At 38.2% G+C, this 23,695-nt stretch overlaps 1 long non-coding RNA gene across 3 annotated transcripts in view; it reads right to left on the reverse strand.

The window, feature by feature from the left end:
• LOC140689592 (uncharacterized) overlaps window positions 1-23,695 on the reverse strand; it is a 113,994-nt gene that overhangs the window by 37,041 nt on the left and 53,258 nt on the right. For all 3 annotated transcript variants that reach the window (XR_012064629.1, XR_012064630.1, XR_012064631.1), the window contains exon 2: window positions 23,405-23,514. This is a non-coding gene — a long non-coding RNA (uncharacterized lncRNA). The remainder of the gene's footprint in view (window positions 1-23,404; window positions 23,515-23,695) is intronic.

A 23,695-nucleotide genomic window follows, 5' to 3' on the forward strand; every position in this document is an offset into this window, starting at 1 on the left:
TGATTTTTGGAAAGATCATCCACTTAAAAAACTTCAGGAAGTGTAATTTTAAAAAAGAGATAAAATATAAATTAATAATGTGAAAGAAAAATGGAAATACAAGGAATGAGTTTTAAATTTTATTAAAAATACTATGTTAGTTATCTAAATGAAAATGGACACTTTAAAGAAAATTAAAATTCTCAAAACTGACTCAAAAAAATAGAAAATAGAAAAAGATTTAGAAGAAATTGAAACATCAGCTGAAGAACTATCTTAAAAATTGTACAAGACCGCGACAGATTTACAGATGAATTTCATAAGCTTTCAAGAAACAAATAATTCCAATTTATACCAGTTATTTCAAAACACAAAATAAGTGAAAGAAGCCAACTTGAAAAGGCTGCATACTGTATGATTTCAACTACATGACATGCTAAAAGAGTAAAAGTGTGGAGACAATGGAAAGACCAGTGGTTGCCAGGGGTTGGGGTAACGGGGGGAGGAATAAATAACAATAATACTCTGTGTGATGCCACAATGATGGATGCACGTCACTAGACATTTGTCCGAATCCACAGAATGCACAACACCAAGAGTGAACCATAAGGTAAACTAGGGACTCTGGGTGATAACGACGAGTCAGTGTAGGTTCATCGATTATGACCAATGTCCCACTCTGGTGGGGGACGTTGACAATGGGGGAGGCTGTGCATTTTGGGGGGTGGGGAGTATACGGGAAATCTCTGTACTTTTCCCTCAATTTTGCTATGAACCTTATGCTGCTCTCAAAAAAGAATTTCTTTATTAAATTAATTAATTAACACATACTAAGCTTCCTAGCCCATTCCTCAGAGAGGACATAAGAGTAGTATCAAACCCAGAAAAAGACAGTATGAGGAAAGGCAATTATTTTCACTGACAAACATATAAACAAAATTTGTAACTTAGCTGACTCAGTACTGAAGTGTAATAAAATAAGAATATATTATAAAATACATATATATACTAATTTTACATAAACTATATCTCACTGTGCTCTGGCAAACTGAATGACTATATATAGTCATTCAGCCAGGGTCCCCTTAAGATATAAAATAGAAAACACAACAGTTATTTTTACAGAGACAATTTAATATAAAGAATTCTTAGCCACCCAAATATTGAAGAATTGAAAAGGCAAAGGGGGATACGAAAATATCACAGGATAGGAAACTGTAGGAAGCAGCTACCGTTCCTAGGGCAGAGAGGACAGAGAGAAGAGGTTAGAATTATTATAATTTAGAAGCTGAGTGACTCAGAGCTGGGGCCCACACCTTGCAGGAGGGGGCCTCACAGTCAGACTAGTTCTAGCAATGTTATCAAAACTACGAACTGGAACCAACCATTGCTCTTGAAACAAACTATTGTTGGGATGAAAACAATTGCTGTCACTGAAAGGAGGAGGAAGCCAACGGGAAGAATGTGCTCCTTCTTCCTCCTTCAGCCTTCTAGTCTGTCCCTAGCATCCCCCAAACGGCAGTGCCTAACAGGTAGCCGATGGCACAAGGGAAATGAGATTTACAGAGCCCTGGGCCTGCAGCTCAGACAGAGGATACAAGGGAGGGACTGACATTAAAGCAACAGCCTAACGCCAGCGTGGGTACATACGTACGTACACTGACGGTCACACTATACTTCCCACAGCCTGCATTTCCTCTATATTCAGATCAAAAAGGTTTTATTTGTTTTATTGCTCGTTACCATTATACACTAAAAAAATGAAGAAATGAAAACAATAGCCCATTTGAGATCATTTCAGTAGTCGTGTTATATATAATTCTTATAAAACTCAGAATTTGAACCCTAGTTCTCTTCACTTATACTGCCTATCTTTATTTGAAAACATTTATTTTAATTTCAGATTATGCATGCCAGGGTTTTTTCAAGCAAAGTCATTTTTAATAAGGTCTTATTGTGTGTTTAAATAAGGCAAGTGGTTTGGTATAAGCTGTACTTACATTAACATACTCTTGAGGGGCTTCTTATGAATTGTGTGATTTTTTTTTAAAGCTAGTTGAGGTGTTTTCCTTTCTTTCCTTCTTTCCTTCTTAGCTAGTTCCTTGAAATGAGGGGGAGTAAGGACCCTGAGGAGACAGGGAAGCAAACAGTGACTGGAGCCTCTGACACACAGGGGATAAGTCTGCTTGTCCGAGCTCTCCGTCTGCACCTACAAGGACCTACTGCCAACACTTACTCGGTCACACAAGACAACTGTCTACCATTCAGGCATTAACCCTGCAATGAAATCCATCTCATCCCACTTTCATCCTCCCCGTTACTGTTCCCCACTTTGCCTCCTCTTTCCTGCCCACCGAGACGGTGACCACAGACTACAATTACCACGGTGGCGTTAAAAAAAATGCTGAGCCTAAATATTTGCCGTCTTTCTTCGACTCTCATCTCCTTTGAGTTATCGCCTTCCTCTGCTATCATTCATAGCCATGTTTATCTGAAGAATTGTCTACATAAACTTCTCAATTTTTCCCTTCATGTTTCTTCTGTTGGTCTTAAAGTTTGTATTATTATGAAACAGTTTGTGTTTGAAAAGAAAACATATTTCACCAAAAAAAAAATATATAAATGGCAGATAAACCCATGAAAAGATGCTCAACAACCTCAGCAACCAGCGAAATGTAAACCAAAACCACAGTGAGATACCATTTCACATCTACCAAGATGGCCATAATCAAAAAGACACATAATAACAAGTGCCCATGAGAATGTGGAGAAATTGGAATCCTGCTGGTGGGAATATAAAATAGTGCAGCCCCTTTGGAAGACAGCCTGGCAGTTTCTCAGATTAAATGTAGAGTTACCAAATGTTCCTGCAATTCCAGTCCTAGGTAGAGACCCAACAGAAATGAAAGTATATGTCCACACAAAAACTTGTACTTCAATGTATGTAGCAGCCTCATAACTGCCAAAAAATGGAAACAATCAAATGTCTATCTAGTGATGAATGGAAAATAAATATGGTATATCCATACAATGAAATACTATTCGGCCATAAAAAAGAATGAAGTACTGATGCCTATTATAACATAGATGAAACTTGAAAATATTATGTTAAATGAAAGGAAACAGACACAAAGACCATATATTATATAGTTCTATTTATACTAAATGTCCCAGGAAACATAATAAAATAGTTAATTTCTCACAAATCTGTATTGCCACCTCTCCCAAATGGTTCATTTCCCTAAATGAATGGGTCGGTTTCTAAACTTTCTGTTCTGTTCCATGAATCTGTATATCCATCCATTCTTAATTATTATGTTATAATCCCTTTAATTTTGTTTCTTCAGTTGTATCTTGACTATTCTTGGCCCTTTGTTCTTCCATGAACATTTCAGAATCAGCATGTATAATTGCATAAAAATTAGTGTTTGGGGTTGTTATGGAATTGTATTGAAATATATATATAGATAACTGAGATCTTCATGTTATTAGGTCTTCCTATTTATAAACATGATCTATCTCTTCATTTAGTTAGGTATTCTTTAACATCTTCTAATCAAGCTTTCTAGATTTTCTTCATTGAAGTCTTGTATATCTTTATTTATTATTAGGCCCTCGATCAATATTATTGCTCTTATAAATAATATCTGTTTCATATATTTTCTATTTTTCCTTGTGTATAGATGCATAGTTGGGTTTATATATTGTTCTTGTACCCAGTATTGTTGCTAAACCTTCTTGTTAATCTAATAATTTCTCTGTTGGGGATTTTCTGTGTGGTTAATTATATCACCTATAAATAATTACAAATATGTCTTCCTTTCATATTCCAATATTTTTTCCTATCCTCCTGAACAGCCTCAGACCTCCAACATAACACTGAAAAAGGAAAGAGAGAGAGACTGAGAGAAAATGTATGTGGTGGCTATTTGTGTCTTGATTTTAGAACGAGTGTTTCCATTCTTTAATTTTTAAGCATTACATTTGCTTTAGGTTTTTAGTTACAACTCTTTTTTGGTTTAAGAAAGTTTCCTTCTACTCTAAACTTTCTAAGAATTTTTACTATTACTGGATGGAGAAGTTTTTCTCCATCTACTTAGATAGTTGTAGGGTTTTTCTTCTTTAATTTTCAAGTGATATATTACATTTAATGCCAAATCAGTCTTGCCTTTTTGGTCATGATTTTATACTTTTGTGGAAATTTAAACAGTAAGTATGTGTTCGTGTGCACCAGTTGGTTTTCAACATTGTGTAGCAGTCTCATGAAACCTAATAGAAAACTGAATAAAAGACCTCAATAAACTAGAGTAATAAGCTAACTTTTAAATGAACTCCAACTATTAACAACCTTCAATAATTTGCTTAAAATGAAGTCATAAGGAGTTTGGTTGTTTTCCAGAAATAATGTAAATTTATTGTTTGACCAGAAAAATCTGACAATGACCTTGTGTTTCTCCGTCTGTGCAAGGTCCTTCAGAAGCACCTCCTTGCCCCTTTTGTAGCCGTGAGACTCACTGCTCTGGTCACAGCCTACATCCTACCAGCTATAATCTTTAAATACATATCTATTTACCCTCTTCTTATTAAAACAAAGTCTCTGCTTCTCAGATTCTGAATTACTTTGTTCTATATTTTCTGACATCTTTTCTTTGGAAAACTATATTATCTTCTTTCTTCAAATTACTACTTAAAATATTCCATTAAGTTTTTCTTCTCTGAATACTCTGAGCCAATCTTTCTAATCTTTTCATTAAATATTATTCTTCTTCAACTATTGGTTATTTCTAGTCTTTGGTGTATGTACTACCTTTTGATAATGATTATGGGAAATTCATAAGGAGCATGGTATCTGACACATAAATTGCACTGGATATACATAATTATCTAGTTAAATTCTTGCATCAAATCCCTCCATTAAATCCAAGCTAGTTACATGTTATTTACAACAGTCACACTTCCCTATATCAAATAATATATTGTTTTATATACTATTAATGTTCTGGGATATGTCCAAAAGCTTCTATGTCCCCTCCCTCTCCCCCACCATGAATATATCATACACTGTTCTCTTAAGATACCTATTTTGCAGCCTACTCTTTCTTTCCCATTCATTATTGCAATCTCTATTAGTAAATTGGCCTTTTTCCTATACTTGATCAGATCCCAGCTGGGTGGCCTACAAGCACCTTGTAATGAGGCCAAGACTTAAGATCAGATAAGGAAGTATTGTTTCTGCCCAATACATTTACATTTCAGATTGCCAATGAATGAGGAATTTGCTGCCAAGTTTTTCTGGAGTACTGCTTTGAATCTTCTACCAAAGAGATGCATAATAAAATTAGCATTTGAAAACATTACACACTAGTATATTTCTGTATGAAATAAAAGCAAAGCTAATAAAACAAAAAAATGACTAATTAAAGCCCTTAATAAAAAATCATAATAAAAATTATGGAAGAGAGTTCAAAAGTGTGAACTCCTAGCTACAATAAAAGTGCCTTCAAAACCTGATTTTCAGACTCTTAATAAAACTACCTATAAATCCTTAGGTCAGTTTCCGTGTGTGTACAAAGAAAAATTAAGCTTAAAGAGTAGCCAGTGAGCGTGTGGAGTAGGAAACTCTTGATGAATGAAACTACTGTCATGTCTCCTGGGAGCAGCAATTTTCCCTCAGGAATTAAGACTTCTAGAGCCAGATGGTACACTGCAGAAGGGAGAGGGGACCAAGGCCCCTGAGGACTGCATAATGGGTTTGGGATGGAGAGTAGCCCGGAGGTAGGACAGGGAAGGTGTACTGTTTACCCTGCCAGCTGATAGCAAACTGCCGCTGATGGTCTTTACTAACAAGTGTGGACAGACAAAAGCACTCATTTGATCAATAGCTGTATTCCAGGCTCGTGGAGATGTGTTGACTTGTTCCAGCAACAAAACCACATCTGAAAGAACACCTGCCATTGAAGTCACCACCTGATGGTAAGTTTAGGTAACCCACCACGGATCTTTGTGACTGTTGTACGCACAGGCCAAATAGGCAGGTTGAATGGGGAATCGCCACTCCTGCATCTTCCAAGTCTATGATGATATTATTAAACTTTAAAATCCATCCAGGGTGCAGTTTTTAAATATATATATATATATATTTTTTTTTTGTAGGTAGAGGAAGTTCTAATAGCTTCCATTTGACTCTCTCTCCCATAATAGCTCTCACTCCACAGCAATGAATAATTTATTATCCAAATCCTTGACTCTATAAGCACTTGGTTACAGTTGTCTACAGCTGATAATTTAAATCACTCTTTTGTTACTGAATGCCTTTGACAACCAGAGTTTCCTTTTCTGTTGGAAACAATGTCATTAGTTCCTTTTTAAATTGAATCAGTTCAATGAACTATTCTCAGATACCCTAGAACTAACTGAGAACAGAACTTCTGAGATGTGTAAGGCATCATCAAGTAACCTTACATATGTGTAACTCGAGGCCCGGAAAGAGAGGAGAGAGAATGAGGCAGAAGAAATTCTTGAAGAGATAATGGCAAAGAGCTTCCTCAAACTGACAAAATATGTCAACCTATAGAACTAAGAAACTTGGTGCAGGAACTGTAAGCACGATAAATACAAAGAAAGCCACACCTAGACATATCATCGTCAAACTGCTGAAAAAAAAAATAAAGGACAAATCTTAAGAGCAGCGACCGAAAAAAAATACGTATCACAAACAGAACAATTATATTGATGGTTGACTTCTCACTGGAAAGAATAAAGCCCACAGACAATGGAATGGCATCTGTAAAGCACGTGAAGAAAAAACTGCTCAAACTAGAATTCGATATCCAAGGAAAATATCTTTCAGAAATAAAAACAAAATAAAACACTTTCAGAAAGATAAAGGTTCTTGCATTACGTACAAAGCCAGAATAAGCTTCTCAAGCTAAAGGGAAATAAAAATTCAGATAAAACATATTTTCAAAATTAAATTGCACCAGAAAGAGTACATACTTTTATAAATAAAAAGCCATTTTATTTTTTAAAAAGGTTACTATATATTGAGTATCCCAAAATTATTAGAGCAGTTTTAAGCTTTAATAACTTGAAAAGTTTAAATGTTACAAACTTATCAAAAAAATCCATTTATACATTTATTGAGCTAAATTTAAATGCTTATTTTGTGAATTTTAATTTTTAATGTTTTGTGGGTGGCAGTTTCTAGATAGTTGGGTATAAGAAGTATCTAGTTTGGCCACAAGAGCCACCTGGTTACTCTCCACCAGGCTTTTTCTTTGAGGATATAAAGAGAAAGAAATACTTTCTGTAGGTAACTGGTAACTATCATGTAGATATTACAACAATTTTCTTTGGATGATCTTGAGTCTAGGATTACAAATGGTCACTGTTCATTTGGGTCACCAAGCAGCAGTTCATGACATGTTTACAAAATCCAAATTTGACTAAGACAATGTGTAGCATAAGATGTTGGTTATGTTAAAGCTAAATAAAAGATATATTAATATTCAAAATTTTTAAACCACCTTTGACGTGTTTTTTTTAATAAATTTGCAACATTTAACGTTATTAAAGCTTCAGACTTCACTAAAACGTATGTTGATTTATTTAAAAACCAACAGTAGCAATACACTGTAGGGTTTATCCTATATGAAGAAGTAAAATATGTAAAAGATCACAAAGGGTGAGAAGGACCTGAGAAGTACACTGTTGTGAGGTTCTTATAGTCTGTGAAGGAATATGTTATTTAAAGATAGACTGTGACAATTTAAACTTGCATACTGTAATCAATTTATAGCCACTACTATAAAAAATAATACAGAGATATAGATAAAAATTCAAATACCATGGAATATTAAAAAAATGTGATTTAATGAAAAGAGGTCAGGAATGGAAAAACAGAAGAACAAAGAACAAACGGGAATTTTCTCAATTAAACATTAAGGCGGTAGTCTTAAGCCCAACCATATCAATACCTGTGCCTGCATGTGCTCATAAACTCTATGTTATTCTCTTGTCAATTGCCTTTTGTTGGTTTACTTTATAGGCAAAGCGCTGAAACTGCATGTAGAGGAATTTTTTTCCTCCCCGACAGTGGGTACCAATGATGCTGCACCCCAACCACGTATCTAGCTAACCCACACCCATACTTCGAGTTTCAGCTCAAGTGTAATTTCTTCCGGGAAGCATTCCCAGACCCCTCTAACTGTGGTCACCTCACCTTGTCTATGCTCCCTGAGCACCCTGAAAAAGTGTGTCATATGTCTCTTTTCATGGTGCATGGAAGGAACCCATTTCCTGATTCTTCTTACTAAGTCCTGCTAAGAACGTGGTGGTCTTTAGCTGAGTAACTTGGGCCTCAGTCCTAGCCCAGGGCTAGCAGAGAGACTCCCCAAATGTTACTTAACAGAGTAAAAGTGAAGAAAGGTGGCAGATACAAAGAAACAGGAAATAAAGGAAAAGGTGTCACCATTTACGGAGGATCCCATTCAGATAGAAATCACTAGGGAATTTCCATCCTGAATGCAGAAATAATGAAAATTAACTTTGTTGACACTAAATGGAGAAGAGAATTCTGTAAAAACCTGGCAGAAGAAAATATGTCACACTTTGGTATTAAGCAGCCTTCAGATTCAACTGCAGAGCATCAGCCTTCAAAGAAAAATAAACTGTAAAATATCTCCGAAAAATATTGCTCAGAAGCAAGTGGTGTTTTTCAAGCAAATGATCTTGGATCGTTTTTCAATACCATGTTTACTTTAGGGAGTCAAAAACACTGTTATCTTGTCATCTGCTCTCCAGATTTTTTCCCTAGTCATTTCTTCACCTTTCCCATCACCTTCATTTAAAAACAATTAAGTGTGCTCTCACAGACACTAAACTATAACTTCGGGTGCAAGACAAATAATGAGCAATTCTTTTTAAGAGAGAGAGAGGACACATAAACACTGGCTGCCTGCAGTATAACAAAGGAGGCAAGAGAGTCGGGCTAGAATTTTCCCCCAGGCCACCGGCCTCCCAGCCTCCCAGGAGCCCCGCCTCTGCACTTCATAAGCAATCCTAAATCTATTCTGCTTCTGCTAAGACGGGTACTGAACTCTGAGAGCAGAAAACCTGCTTTTCTGTGGATCCCTCCCAAGGCAGACACCAGGCCTTAAACTTGGCACAGAGAGTAGAGAATCATACATCTGACTCTCGTGTTCCTTGGAGGCACTGAGTAATTAATTTTCACTTTCCCCACCCTCTTCCTCCACCATCCCCTTTTGATTCTTACCTAAAACCCCTCTGCTAAATATTTACTCCCTCCTGTTGCAGAAGTCAGGATTCCTCTCTTCCAGTGTTTCCTAAACGCCCCTATCATGTGAGTCACCTGGTGAGCTCTGCAGTAGACAGAATCCCCCAGGATCATGATTCAAGAGGTCTGGGATGGAGCCCAGGCTGCTCCTTTGAAATGCAAATATCCCAAAGGAAAGATAACAGTTTAAGCTTTTGTTTCATTCATTTGATTTGTTTAGACCTTGCCGCTTTCAGAGAAGACGCTGGGGTGCCCAGCCACCAGGTGACGCAGAGGCGTCATGGATTCAGTATGGAGCTGTGTGTCACTGCCTCCCTGGGTAACCCTAGTCTGCCGTGCACCTCGGTGCTCGCCCGCTCAGCGTCAGCAGGAAGAGCCCTAAGCTGGGAGGGGATCCCGTGCTCAGCCCTTCGTCCACAGCTGCATGAACTTTGCAACTTATTTAAGACTGTGTTAACACATTTCTTCAACTATAAAAACTATAAAGCGTTGAATGTGGTGGTCTTGGAACGTGGCCGCCTTTCTTACATCTAAAACAGGCCCATTTATCCCGAAGTCTTGTGAGACTTCTAGGGAAAACTGCTCGGTAACTATCTCACAGTCTTGAGGGACTCTTCTTCGAACAAATGCAAAAATGAAACATTCTTTTTGCCATTTGTTACAGGTTGAATTATATCCTCCCAAAAGATATGCTGAAGTCCTAAACCCTGCTGTCTCAGAATGTGACCTTACATGGAAATAGAATTCTTGAAGGTGAAATCAAGCAAAGATGCAAAAGCATACTGGATGGTGAGCCCCCACTCAATGACTGGTGTCCTCATAAAAAGAGAGGGATTTGGCCAGGGAGACACAGGGAAGATGGCCACGCGAAGATGGGGGCAGAGACTGAGAATGTCGCCTGCTGTATCAGTAAACAAAAGATGTTGCGGCCATCAAGCCATCAGCCACTGCAGCTGCCCTGATGGTGAGCCCTGAGGGAACTCAGGATGGAAACAAACAGGATATCAGTCCTAGATTGCTACTGTGCACATCAAAGGAATGATTTCCATGAGACCAGACTCTTACATCTTCCAACACCTAGAAAAGTGCTAAATCATTAACTTGAGTGTCTGGGTTTTTTTTTTTTAATTAACAGTAATATTTTGATGTTCCAACTATCTGGTTTTTGTTACAAAAACTCCTATACATCCTGGCTCCTCCCTCACCTCTTCAGAGCAGTCCCTCAGAGCTCTCTGAGAGGCTGTCTTCTGGGCTTAAGTCCTCAGGAGGTCTGAGGAGTAAAACATAATTCTCAGCTTGTAGGTTGTGCATTTTTCAGTTGACAATGCCAAGGAACACCAAGGATTGTCGGCATCACCAGAGACTAGAAAGAGGCAAAAAGGATTCCCTCTCAGAGAGCATGACCCTGCAGACCTCGATTTCAGACATCTGGCCTCCAGAACTGCGGGGGAATAAATTTCTGTTGTGTGAAGCCATTCAGTTTGTAGTACCCCATTACAGCAACCCTAGGAAACTAATTCACCACTTATCTTATAAAACATAACCAGAGATTTGTGGTGATTAGGACTATGTTCAACTTAGACCTAATACTCATCCACTTATCCACCTCTTTAAAAAGAATTTTAAAAAGGCAGAAGAGTTTAAAAAGTGTTATCTAGAGAGAGCCAACATCGTCCCCACCCCAGCCTCCCACCATCACAACTTCCACTCCCCGTGACATTAAATAAAATGTTCACACGCCTCCCCAGCAGTTTACAAACAGTGGGAAAGCAAGGGAACTGAGCATGTAGAAATGGAAACATTTGGCAGGCTAACCAACTGCAGAAATAGCTTTATCAGACTGCAGTGAGATGGGCTCCTGCCCATGTGCCTGTCAGACAAAAATATCTAATGTCCTAGGACACAGAGAGAAGGACTCAGGAGTTTCACTTTAACGTTACACATTATAATTTAGAATTCAATGTACAGGTTTGTCCTGGCTGTTGTCCAAATTGGGCTTATTATGGAAAATCCCCTAGTAGACTCTTTTTTAACACTCACAAACCTAAAACCCAGGAGCAAAGATTGCCTCCAAGCAGTCAGACTCCTATAGAATCAGTCTCATATTGGTTATTGTGGAAACACTAGAATGTTAGAAATAGACCAACAAAATGGGGAAAACTTAGTCTTTCCAAACTGGAATTTCTAGACATCATTTGTTTTCTCTCTACAAGGGTCGGCTGCTAGCCACCAAATTTTCCAAAGACAGACAGCCGTGAACTACTTCCTCTGCTGTCTGCACTACTGGACATCTCACCTGCTACAGAGTAAACGGCCCCATATATCCGGTCGCCCAAATCAGATCTGGGGAGCCTGCCTGTCAGACTTCCCTCCGGGAAACAAACAAATAGACATAAAGGGAGATGGGGTAAAAGCGGCCTTGAAGAAGGCAGGAGGAGAACGAGAAGCTTGCTGGAAGGTTGTCAGGGCACATGGGGCCTCCGTCAGTTTTGTGTGTGATTCCTTAGGAATGTCCTGCCCCAGTGTTTTACCTTAATGAAGTGGTGAGGGGAATGACTTCGATCTACAAAGAGTTTCTTTTGATCAGCTTTTTTGAAGATTTTGAACAATACTAAAATTTCATGCTAATTTAATAAAAAAACACTAAATCAATAACTTTATTTTCTTTCTCTTTCATGTTCATCCATGAATGACTTCATTTGAATGAGCAATAATCTAAATTTTGAGTGGGATGGTACAAAATGTATAGCAGAGGAAAGTCAAGAGTCCAGGGCCCCCCATTCATGGAGAAATTCTACTGGTGAATTACTGAGAGCCACCGAAAAATAAGAGCCCCTGAGTTGACTAAAACTGACTCTGATTTCTGCCTCCAGATTTGTTAGAGCAGTCCTAGAGCCAAAATTCAGATCTAACAAAAATCACCACATCAGCACAAGTCATAAATAGGCAATTACAGTTTCTAATGACATGATTGTTCATATTTATACTGATAGTATAATTAGTCCTAATCACATTATGGGTTCAAATAGACAGAAGATTTCTATTTAAAAATTTTTTCTAAATGCTCATCATGACAAAATTATTCTAAAGGCATTACATTGTTATCACTTATAGGATAAAATATGCCTTGTAGCTGTCTCTGTATTTCTTAGTACTAGAACTGGGTGAATTAAAACACTCTCCACAAACATAAAGCTTTCTTCCTGGGTTCCTACCGTTGCTTAATAGGAACAGACAGACAAACACATACACAGTCCAGAGGCATCCTTGCATCCCCCATAAATGACTTTTGCCATTTGACTTTTCCTGCCAACCTGCCCCTTCAGTATAGACATGTGTTATTCTTACCAAAGAGCACTGGAATCTCCGAGTACAAAAGAAGTAAACACTAGGCATATTTTTTACTCAAGTCTGAATTCATCCCTGTGGTATCCAATAGTCTTAATAATCTTAATCTTTCTAGATACACTGGTTCTTTCTGGAGCATCTTATGCAACCTTTTCTTTCCTATTAGTTTAACTACTTCCTATGTCCTAACCCTGAGCTGAATTCTCCACCTTATCCCTTGGGCTCTGGAAACATAAAAATCTTACATGTAAAAAACACCAGGCAAATGAAGGTGAAACTCTCACTTCTAAGACATTTTAATCTTAACTCCAGCACCTTCCTGTCTTGACTATTCAGTCCATTTTTACCCTCCTGCTCTGGACACATCACAAATTTGATCCCCATATTATGCTCCAAACTCTTAAACTCTTTTATAGAGCTATGTGCACCCCCTCATCTGTCTTTTAAGAACCACACACTCACACGTAAAAGGAAACTTCATATAACTGACACTCATCATGTGTCATATTTTTAATAAGACAAATAGGAAGCAAATTCACATAGTGGTTGAGACGAGGGCTGTAGAGCCTGACTGTTCTGAATTTGAATCCCAGCGCTGTCAGGGACGATCCGTGTGACCTCAGGCACTGCACTTCAGGAGTCTGTTTCTTAGTTTCCTCATCTGTAAGATGAGAATTTATAAATCCTTCTCATGGGCCTGTTATAAGGATTTCCTGGGATCATGTGTGTAAAGCAATTAGCCTGGTACCTGATAGGCAGCAAGGCTGAAAAATATTAGCAATTATCATCAATTAAACACCCCATGAGCTCATCATTATCCCTACACTTATCATCACCTCTGTGCTCATCATCATTACCATGGTCATCGCCATCCATATTCCCAAATCTTGTCTGTGGAAGCTCCTGTAGAAACTGAATGTAAAACCTTCACTTCAAGATAAGCAAATAAGGTATAAGGAGACGTTTTGACTTGTCTAAGAATCAACTCATCTTTCCATTGGTTTTGTGTAGCTTTAAGACATTTAAAGTCCATGTTTTTATTTCTTATCAATACCTATCCCTTTGTGCTCCCCCACAAACTCTTTGTAATCAATAATTAATTTTTAAAAATAATAAAACCCATATCAGTGGACGAAACTAGAGGTGGATGCCATCAATAGGGTAGATATTTCTAGGAATTTCTGTTGGATCTAGCAAGAGTGGGATGAAATTTAAAGAAGGATACATGTGTTCATTCGCTACCATGAAATATAGCAGTTTATCATGGACGTCTGTGGGAGGAGAGGCACTCAACCCCAGAGTGAATTCAGAAGAGTGAGGAATGGCATTAGGAACAGGGTGTTGGATACTAGGAATCCTTTGAGTTTTTCTGGACTTTAATCCTGCTAGCAACAATGAAAGAGTCTGAGAAGCATTCCTGAAATTGGCAGCCCCAAGGCACAGAAAAATTTTTAAATGAGAAACTATGCCTGAGGTTCCTCCTAGAATGGAGGTCCACATAAGTAGAGGAGGACATAAAATTGAGAAAGATGAGGTAGTAAAGAGGGGTAGGAATTTCCTGAGTAATCTACCCATAACTGTGGCATATTGTTAAAATATTACATGATGGCTGTAAGGGGTCCTATAGACTTTTGAATTCCCACTTCTCACCTCATTGGAGATTCTGGGGTCTTTTACTTAAGGGTCCTTCTACAAATGATTGAGGCAGGTACACATACAAACATTAGCCCACCTCAATTCCTACTTGATGAATAACTTCCCTCTCTATGAAAGAGCAAATCCAAAGTCTATGAAAAATACTGGTGTTCAAAATAATTAAGTCATTGTAAAAAAAAAATCAGCTGGAGTACCACCTTTTGAAATAGTTATTCTAAAAATCAGAACAAATTTTTAGAAATATCTGATTCTCTTCTCAAAAACATTCAAGAAACCACGGCATCCACCTAGCTGAGAAACAATCAGAAAGAAAGACTTCACTAAAACCTGGAAGGACTAAATGAGGTTCAGAAACATAATGACCAACTGAACACTGAACGATGATGTTAAATAGACTATGGGATACTGCAGGAAATGACTGTGATGGAGAAGAAATCCTCCCAGAATTAGAAGAAGAAGATACAGAGATGAAAGGAAGAAGGTAGAAGATGAAGGACATGAAGAATAATTCTAGAAGATGCTGCCTCCTATAAAAACAGAAAGCATCAGAAAGCAAAACAAATACAAACAGAATCAATAATCAGAGAAATAACAGAAGACATTGTTCCCAACCTGAAATTCACACTGTTGTAGAATTTTGAAATCATTTCTTGATATTTGGGGAAACTTCATGGAAAGTGACTAGACAACTATAATTAACCAGACTTACTCATGTAGAAATTTCAAATTTCCAAGATTAAAGAATCCCACAAGCATCCCAAAAAATTTTACACTGTTCACAAAGGAATAAAATTCAGCTTGACCACAGATTTATTTTCTTCAATATAAGACACTAGAAGATATAGGAGTAACATTTCTAGATCTCCATATAAACTATCTAGAAATTAAATTTAAATACCATTAAGGAATCATATGGAAAAAAATATAAAATTGTATAAAGCTAAATAAATAAGGAAGCATACCTAATACATGTGTGAGAAGAGTTAATATTTAAAAGGCCTAAGTTCTACCCAAATTAATGCATAAATTTAAAGTGATTTAAAGCTTGAGAAATGGGGTCATTGTTTGGAAACTTTATAAAGTGCTTCTAAAGTTTATCAGGAAGAATGCTTATACCAAAGTAATATACACACACTTACATACACATAATTAAAGAGTGACAAATGGCACCTTCACTTACAGATTTAAAAATACTCAAATAGTTTTTAAAAAGTGATTTTTGGTGAATTTAAATAAGAAACTAACCAAAGAAATTTAATCAAAAGTACAAAAGGAATATACATTAAAAATGAGTAGACATGATAAAGTAGGGAACAGAATGGATAGTAATATTAATCTATGACATTGTAATAAATGTTTACCCATTTGAAAAATCAAATTAGAGTTCTGCTTCATGCATTTCATCTAAATAAATTCCAGGGAGACTACAAATTTAAATGTTAGCTGAATGATTGGACAGCAGTGGGGTGGAGAAGGGCTTTGTAAATACACACACACACACACACACACACACACACACACACAGAGTCATTTGTCAATAGGCAATTAAAACAACTTTAAAAATCCAAAGTAAGCAAAGGTATAACGAACTGAGCAAATACGTACTATAGGCAACTACATTGTCTCCGATAAATAAAACACTGTTACAAAATTAGTAAGGACAAATTGAACACCCAATGGAAAAATGTATCAAGAATATGAATAGGCAATTCAACAAAAATGAAAACAGCCACTAAATACAGGGAAACAAAAAATATGCATTCAACTTCATGAACAATAAAACCATAAATTAATACACCAGTGAAATACCACGGTGTTATACAGTCTCCTGAAATACAGATGTTGGGAGGGTAAACTGTTCCTACCTTTCTCGAGGGCAGTTTGGAAACATGTATCAGAAGCCTTAAAATGGGCAGATTTTGATTATTCAGTAAGTTTACATGTAGGAATCTCAATAATATCACAAAATGTATGTCTAAAACTGCTTATCACTTTTATTTATAATATAAAAATAAAAACAATATCTAGAACTAGAAAATAGTTAAGTAGACTATGATCCATCCCCGTGGTGGAATTACACTACCTTGAAAAATAAAAAGTTCTAAGAAATTTTCATAACTGGGAAAATGTTTGCTACCCAACAAAAGCAAGGTACCAGTCTGTACTATATGATTCCATCTAAAAGATAATAATGCATTAAAATACTGGGAGGAAACAGAACACAAAACCAAGACCAGGTGTCTGCTGGTTGTAAGACTACAGTTTTCTGTTTTTGCTTTTTTTGTACTGCTTTGCCTTTTACAAATTTCCTAAAATGAAAATAAATTGCTTTTATAGTTGGGGCAAAAAGCGTATCAGAAATTCCACTGGTTTCTATTTCTTTCACTCCGATGATGGAGATTTGAGAAAGTCCCTTTGCCTTTTCCCCGTTAAATTTTCTGTTCAAAGTGATACTATGTAAGACTCATTGACCTATTAGCCAGACAGTCTCTTGGGCATCTGAGTGATGCATCTCATTAAGCCCTTCTGAGCCTTGTGGAGCAATGTGTGGGACAGAAAAAGCTGAAAACCCTCGAGGATACAGACAGTCAAAAACCTCCGGAGCTCCCAGAAACCCATGTGTGCTGGTATTTTATTTGTGCCAATTAATCCACTTAAGGCATGAGCCTTCCCATAGGCTGACTTGCCATTTCCTGCTCAGAAGATGAGCACTGGATAGAAGTAAGTTAAACTGAACTTTGTAGACAAATTTAAAAGACAAAAATGAAAACAAAAACGGGAAGAAAATGGAGCAGGGAGAGAGGGATGGAGAGTGGAAGAGAGAAAGCTGAATCTAAGGGCCTGAGACGGAGTCAGACCCACAGTACCTTCCAGTCCTGCTCCCTGTGTGTAAAGGACTTCACTGAAGAGACTCTGCTCTGTGCCCCCAAGAGACCCAAATGTGCCCGTCACTAACCCCATTGTGCAGAAGAGGAGTCTTTCAAGTGAATCCACACAATGGCTCACCCAACCTTTCCTCCTGTCTTGTATCAATTTTAAAGCAGTGCTCCACCACAATCAAGGACTTCTATTGTGCTAAAGTGCAGGGAACTAATTGGAATCATTCTGGCTTTCGTGACTCATAAACTTAATGCTCTTTTAGCATCCTTTTGGCTGAGCGGATTTCCTAACCACAGTTTAATAGCAAAAGGCATTTAAAATAACAATCTCAAAAGTCTTGCCAACCTCTCCAATTAGAATAAAATAAATTGGCTCTTAGAGACTGTGCCTTCACCGGCTACAGAATACCTCACTGGTTTCTGATATCTTAACTGTGAAGGAAAAAGACGATTACTAACACTCCATTTTCATCTTGCTTCCAGCTATCAAAATATTCCTACTGGAACATGATGAAGCCACCTGCCTGATCATGTACGTTAACTTGGATCATCTTCTTGTGGTTTGGCTTGACTTTCACTCATTGTCCTAATCAGTTATCTTAGCTTTTATTAGATCTCTGGGAAAGGCTATGAGGTTTAGTTGGTCATCTCTGGAGCAATCAGGAAGATTTCCACATTACCACTGTCACTTAATATTTATTGAATTCTAGGCTCTGTTACAACAAACAACAGACAACGCTGTCCCGTATTTTTATATTATAAAGAACACCAGATGGTCACTTTACAGTATGTTTGTAATCTTTCTGTCCTTATCATTTACAGGGTGGAAATAGTCTCTACTCTTAAATCAGTTCGATAGCAAAGATCTGATTGGTGGGACAGCAGGTCTGATGTTCCACCCAAGGGGACCTTATCTGATTATGCCTCTATTCTTTACTCCAAGTTTACCGTAGCCAACCTTTCTTTCTGGTTTAAAGGTACACGAGTGGAATTCTTGTCTGAGACTCTAAAGACAAAATAATTAGTTGAGAAGAACCAAGACAAACAACAGGGTTCCAATGACTTTACACACACACACGCACACAATACGATGTACACATATTCATCACTAATCTCTCTTAAGTAGGATAGCTAATGTCCTCCAACAATGTTCCTTACAAGCCACTTGCTGCCTTAGGCACTCCAGGAGTAGAACCTCTGTGCACGGAGGAACCAGGAATTAAAAGGCATTTGAAAATACGAGAAACGATGAAGCTAAATTCTGTCTCAGCTCAGTGTAGGTGTATTTGGCTCCCACTGTGACATTTATGGTTCTCTGGGATTTGACCCAGATTGATTTCCCTCCTTCTCCATGTTTCCTTTCTCCTACATGACAGTGCATTGGCTTTCTCATTCCTACTTCTGTTTTTCCTTGTTTGTACTTAGTTCCCATTCTGTCTCAGTTTGTATAGTTGGCGATAGCCTGCGTTTAATTCCTCTCTGAGTTCAGCCTCCCAAGCTTCCACCATCTGGACGTAAACTTTTCCCCATCCCCAGCACTTCCAAATGCAGGGATGCTCTGACAGAAGGCTAGAGACAGAACCTTAGCCGTGCTCCTCACCGTCAGTGTTTTTTTTCATATCAACATTTCCTATTTCCTTTCCATCTTAAGTCACTCACAGATAGATTCCCTACATTGTACAACTTCCAGGTTCCAGTGTGTGTGTGTGTGTGTGTGTGTGTGTAAAGCTTTGGCTTTACCTACTCAACGTCAATAATTTTATATTTCTGCTTCCTTTTTCTCAGTCTTTTCCTTTTCTTTCACTTTATAGGTATAATTCTCAGAATCTCAAAATCTGTCTGACTGTTGGAGACAGTTCTTCTCACTGAGAACGGACCAATACTCTGAATTGAACTGAACTGAGATTTGTCTGTGATTCTGGAGGCTGCAGTTTAAATCTCTCCATCACACTCCTGCCAAGTCACAGAAGAGAAAATTAAAGTCAACTCTGGAGGCTGGCAAGAAATGTCCCTTCATATGCTTACTATTTTGTATAACATCTGTCATTTAGAAGTAAGCAGCTCACAGTTACCTCAGTCTGCACACACATGCCTCCCTCAGTTTTGGAGTAGCTGAAATGTTCTACTCGGACATTTTATTAATATATGCATGGGGTCACAGTGGTAAGGGCCACGAACCAAGACCATTACGGTTCTAAGCCAGCCCCTCAATATCTGGACACACCACCAGCTCTGTGGCAAACAGGCAGGCAGCATAATCAGCAATGCAATGTCTGTGTTACATGTGGATTCATTCACGCAGCGTTTACTTTTGTTATATCTTAGCTGCTAAGCTAAGACTAACCAGGAGAAGGCAGTACAGGCTAACAACAGCAGCTTTGAATTTTCTTTAAAGTAAAAGGGAAATAATCTGATGGATATTCTTTATAGCATAAACCTCTGTCCATGTCAGGAAATGAAGGAACCTTTTCCAACACTGTCATCACCTCCCACACATCTTAACTCTCATTCACCTCTGGTCCTCTTCACTTTCTCCTTCTAACATCTCCTCCACTCCTCCTTATACACCAAAATACATAAACTGGAAAAGCATCTAAATTTTAAAGTTTCTTAAGCCTGCCTTAAACTCCCGAACTTCTTTCTCCAGCATTATTCCTTAAGGCAAAGTCTCCTATCTTAGATAGCATTTTTAAAGAGCCTAGGATGCTTTTCTATGATGAGATATACTTAGTCATGTGTCCTCAAGGCCATTTGCTTCATTGCTCAAACATAGAAACACTTCATGCATCTAAAAGAGACCAATTTCTTATTGAATATGGAAAGCTCTCCTCTAAGGACACTAAAAAAGGACTGAAGAATAATCACTAAAAGCCAGAAGGAGGGTTTTACTGAGACCTCGGCCTCTGGCACGCTGGGAATCCATTCACCCCACCAGCCACACGAGGGGACAGAGCGGGAGTCCCTAGAGGCTCTGCAGGGCCCTAGAGGGAAAGGAACAAGCTGCCATCTGGACATTTAGGCAAGTGCAATCCTTCCACTCAGCTAAGTAGCGCGAGCTTCATTAATCACTCAGCTACACTTCCAAGCGTTCCTGTCTGGATGATTGGATTTTCTAGGGTAGTTATTACCAGAATACCACAAGCAAAAGGATGAAGTTGCCAAACTGGGCCTTTATGCCTTCCATTCGCAATTCCTTCTTTAACACCACCTTCATCCTTTCCCCCAAGTGCACAGGGTCTCCACGTAGACACCCACTGGCCAGGGCTCTCCTCCGAAGCATCCCCGCTAAGACCCTCCTTGTACCTTGCCTTCCTCTGTTCTTACCCTTCACCCACCTCTCCAATGGAAACTTATTTTTACTTAAATCTCTCAGTGGGAACAGTATATGGCTGGTGAATCTTTGGACACACGGTCTCACTGCACTACTTAAAACCACACTAGATTTGTAAGGGATCTCTGAATACTTTTCATTGCTCTCTAGCACTCTGATCTCAGTTTCTGTGTGACCTCCAAACCTGGTGAGCCAGCTGAACTGAACAGGAGACTTGACAATGCCTTCTGCCTCTTAAATTATGAGACCAAACTAGAGGCAGACTCTCCTCTTTCTTCAGGTCCACCCAGCGGTCTTAGTCCCCTGGGTCTTACCAGACCCATTTCCAGAAAAAGTGAGCAAGGACATAGAAAAGAGATCCCTTCTTTCTTAAAAAGGAAAAAAGGATTGTGAAATATATTAAACATGTAGATAAGAAAAGAGTAATATAGTAAAATGCTATGTACCTAATACCCTCCTTTATCAAATATTAACATTATTCCACATTTGCTTCAGAATTATCTTTTTTTAAGAAAATAAAATATTGCAGATAGAATTAACACCCTCCTCCATTTACAATTCCCCCATTCTTCTCCTTACTTTCCTATATATTTGCTCCATATTTACAACCACAGACATTATTTTACAGTCAAGTTTCTCTGTAAGTGGGATCATTATAAACATCATTCCACAGAGTATTTTCACTCAGTATTAGTTTTTAAAACAAGTCCACACTTACAGAAGTACCTCTAGTGTATTCATCTCAGTTTTGGTATAAAATTCATTCAGATGACTGAGCCATAACTTATTTATTCTCTCTCCACTTGGTGAACATTTATGTTGAATGCTACAAGGAACACTCCATCTGTTTCTTCTTTTGCACCTGTGCAAGAGTGTCTCTGGCAGATATACAGAAATGGATGTGCTGAGTCATACAGTGTGCTCATCTACCATTTTAATAGATATTACCAAATTGGTATCCAGAGTGGTTTTATTAACTCACGCTCCCCGAGCAGTCTGCATTCCCACTGCTCTTTATCCTTTCTGGGTGTTACATTCATCTTTGCTGATGAGCATAAAATGGGGCCTCACAGTTATTTCTGAACCATGTTTCTTAACAGAAAATGATTCTGACCATCTCAGCACAACTGGGCGACATATATAGACTCTGCTTGTCTTTCCAACCACATCTTACACATACGTGTAATAATGTACTTTGAGGGGAGAAGGAGTAAGCTATTTGAAACTGGCCGTACTTGGAAAATTCAGGATGCGTGTTTGCACACGTAAGCATCATTTGGCTAAAATTGCCCACCTAGAAGGAATAAATAAATCGATGTTTCCTCAACTCATACTACGAGTTCGTCCAAGCAGACAATCTATGTGAAAATGACACCTGAAAAGTCTTCTAGAATTACCTTTTATGGTCTGTAGACTCCTCATGGTAACATCAGATTAAGTCAGCATCTCTGGGACCTACGTTTCGGGCATTAAGTCTAAATTCTGAGTTGAGGCTTGGTTTCGTACTTACCGACAAAAAACCGTGTCCGGTGTAAGCGGCGGGTGCCTTTCTTACCACATCTCAGTACCACAAAAATAGTTCACATATATTGGGCGTATAAAATGTGCCACACACCATGGCAAGCCCTCTACCTGAATTATTTCCCTTGATTTTTATAATGATTATAAAAATGGTACTATTAATTGTCCCCATTTGAGAAATAAAGAAACTGAGAGCCGGACAGGATTAGGTTACACCACAGAGCTTCTAAATGACAGAGGAGTCCACTGTTACATTCTTCCTGATCCAGAAGTCCTAGACCTTCACAGCTACACCAAGTAGCCTCATCCAAGACTCAGACACCTATGTAAGTGTTTTGAAAAAGCTCTTCTTAATGTTAGAAATGCAAGCTTTCCCCCTATTTCTCTTCTGGTTCTAACCTCAAAGACAAAGCAGTTCTGCATATGTTTGAAGACAATGCTCTTATCTCTCAGAACCTTCTCTTTCCCAAGTTAGACACTCTTACATCCTGCAATTATTTCTGTCTTTATGTTCCCCACTTTTGTATCTTGGTTACACTCTTCTGGGTGAGCTTCAGATCTGGTTCCCCACCCCGTGAAATTATGATGCTCAGAACGTAACTTCTACAGCATATGTCCAAGGAGGATGCAGTACAATGGATTCGCCAGCTACCTCATTCTGTAGCGTACATTCTACTAAATGCTGGGCTAAATCATACTGACCTTTTTAGCAGCCATAGCACACTGTTGACTCATTCTGAGATCATGCCAACAATAATTCCCAAGTGATTTTTTAAAACATGTATTCCGTAAGCTATGCCTTTTTCAGCCTGCATTTTTATTTTTTATTTTATTCCAACGCAGGATATTATATTTGTACCCATTACATTTATTTATTGCAGCCTGCCGAAAATATTTTGATCCTTGATTCTTTCAGTCTACTGGAATTCACTGACTTGACATGATCCGTGTGCTATCTTTGCCTTCATCAAATTCATTGATTAAAATCTCCTAGCTGGTCTGGATAACAAGTGCTATACTCACAGAAACACTTCTTCAAACTCACACTGATCTCTTCAAAAAGTCACCCAGAGTCACAGGTTAAGATCCTTTTATAGTATAAAGCCATCTCAGTGCATTAGCATCAACCCCACATTTCTTCATCTTAACAAGGATACCCTGAAAACCTTTGTCAAATATCTTTCTGAGTTTCAGATAGACCATATCTATTTTTTTCTGCAACCTTGACCAAAGTGGGGCGGGGAGATCAAAGAAATGGAGTTATTCTATTTACAGATAATTATTCTCAGTGATTCTGCATTAGCTTTAGTTTAGTGTGTGTGTTTATAGTAACTCTCCATCTACTCCATAAATAACAAATTGTAGAATTTTGCTTGGTATCTAAAACAAACTTACTGGTTTACAGATTACGGAGTTCACTTCTTTTTTCCTCTTTAACAGAAAAATGAACTTCGCTTCTGGGAAGGATGTAGTTGGTTGTGGCAGGTCAAGTTTCCTCCTGACAACTAGGGGGAAAAAAAACCACATAAATTACAAAAGTCATACATACCAATATGTCAGAAAGCTGTGGAGTCAATGAGGACCAAAGAAGTAAAATTTCAGACCAGCCTTTCCCAGGAGAGTGGAAAATCAGCAGGCATTTTCTTTCCTGGGGTCACTTAACAATTTGAAAATAGGCATGACTGA

Source organism: Vicugna pacos, chromosome 26 (assembly GCF_048564905.1).
Source record: "Vicugna pacos chromosome 26, VicPac4, whole genome shotgun sequence".
In the NCBI taxonomy this organism is placed as follows: Eukaryota; Metazoa; Chordata; class Mammalia; order Artiodactyla; family Camelidae; genus Vicugna; species Vicugna pacos.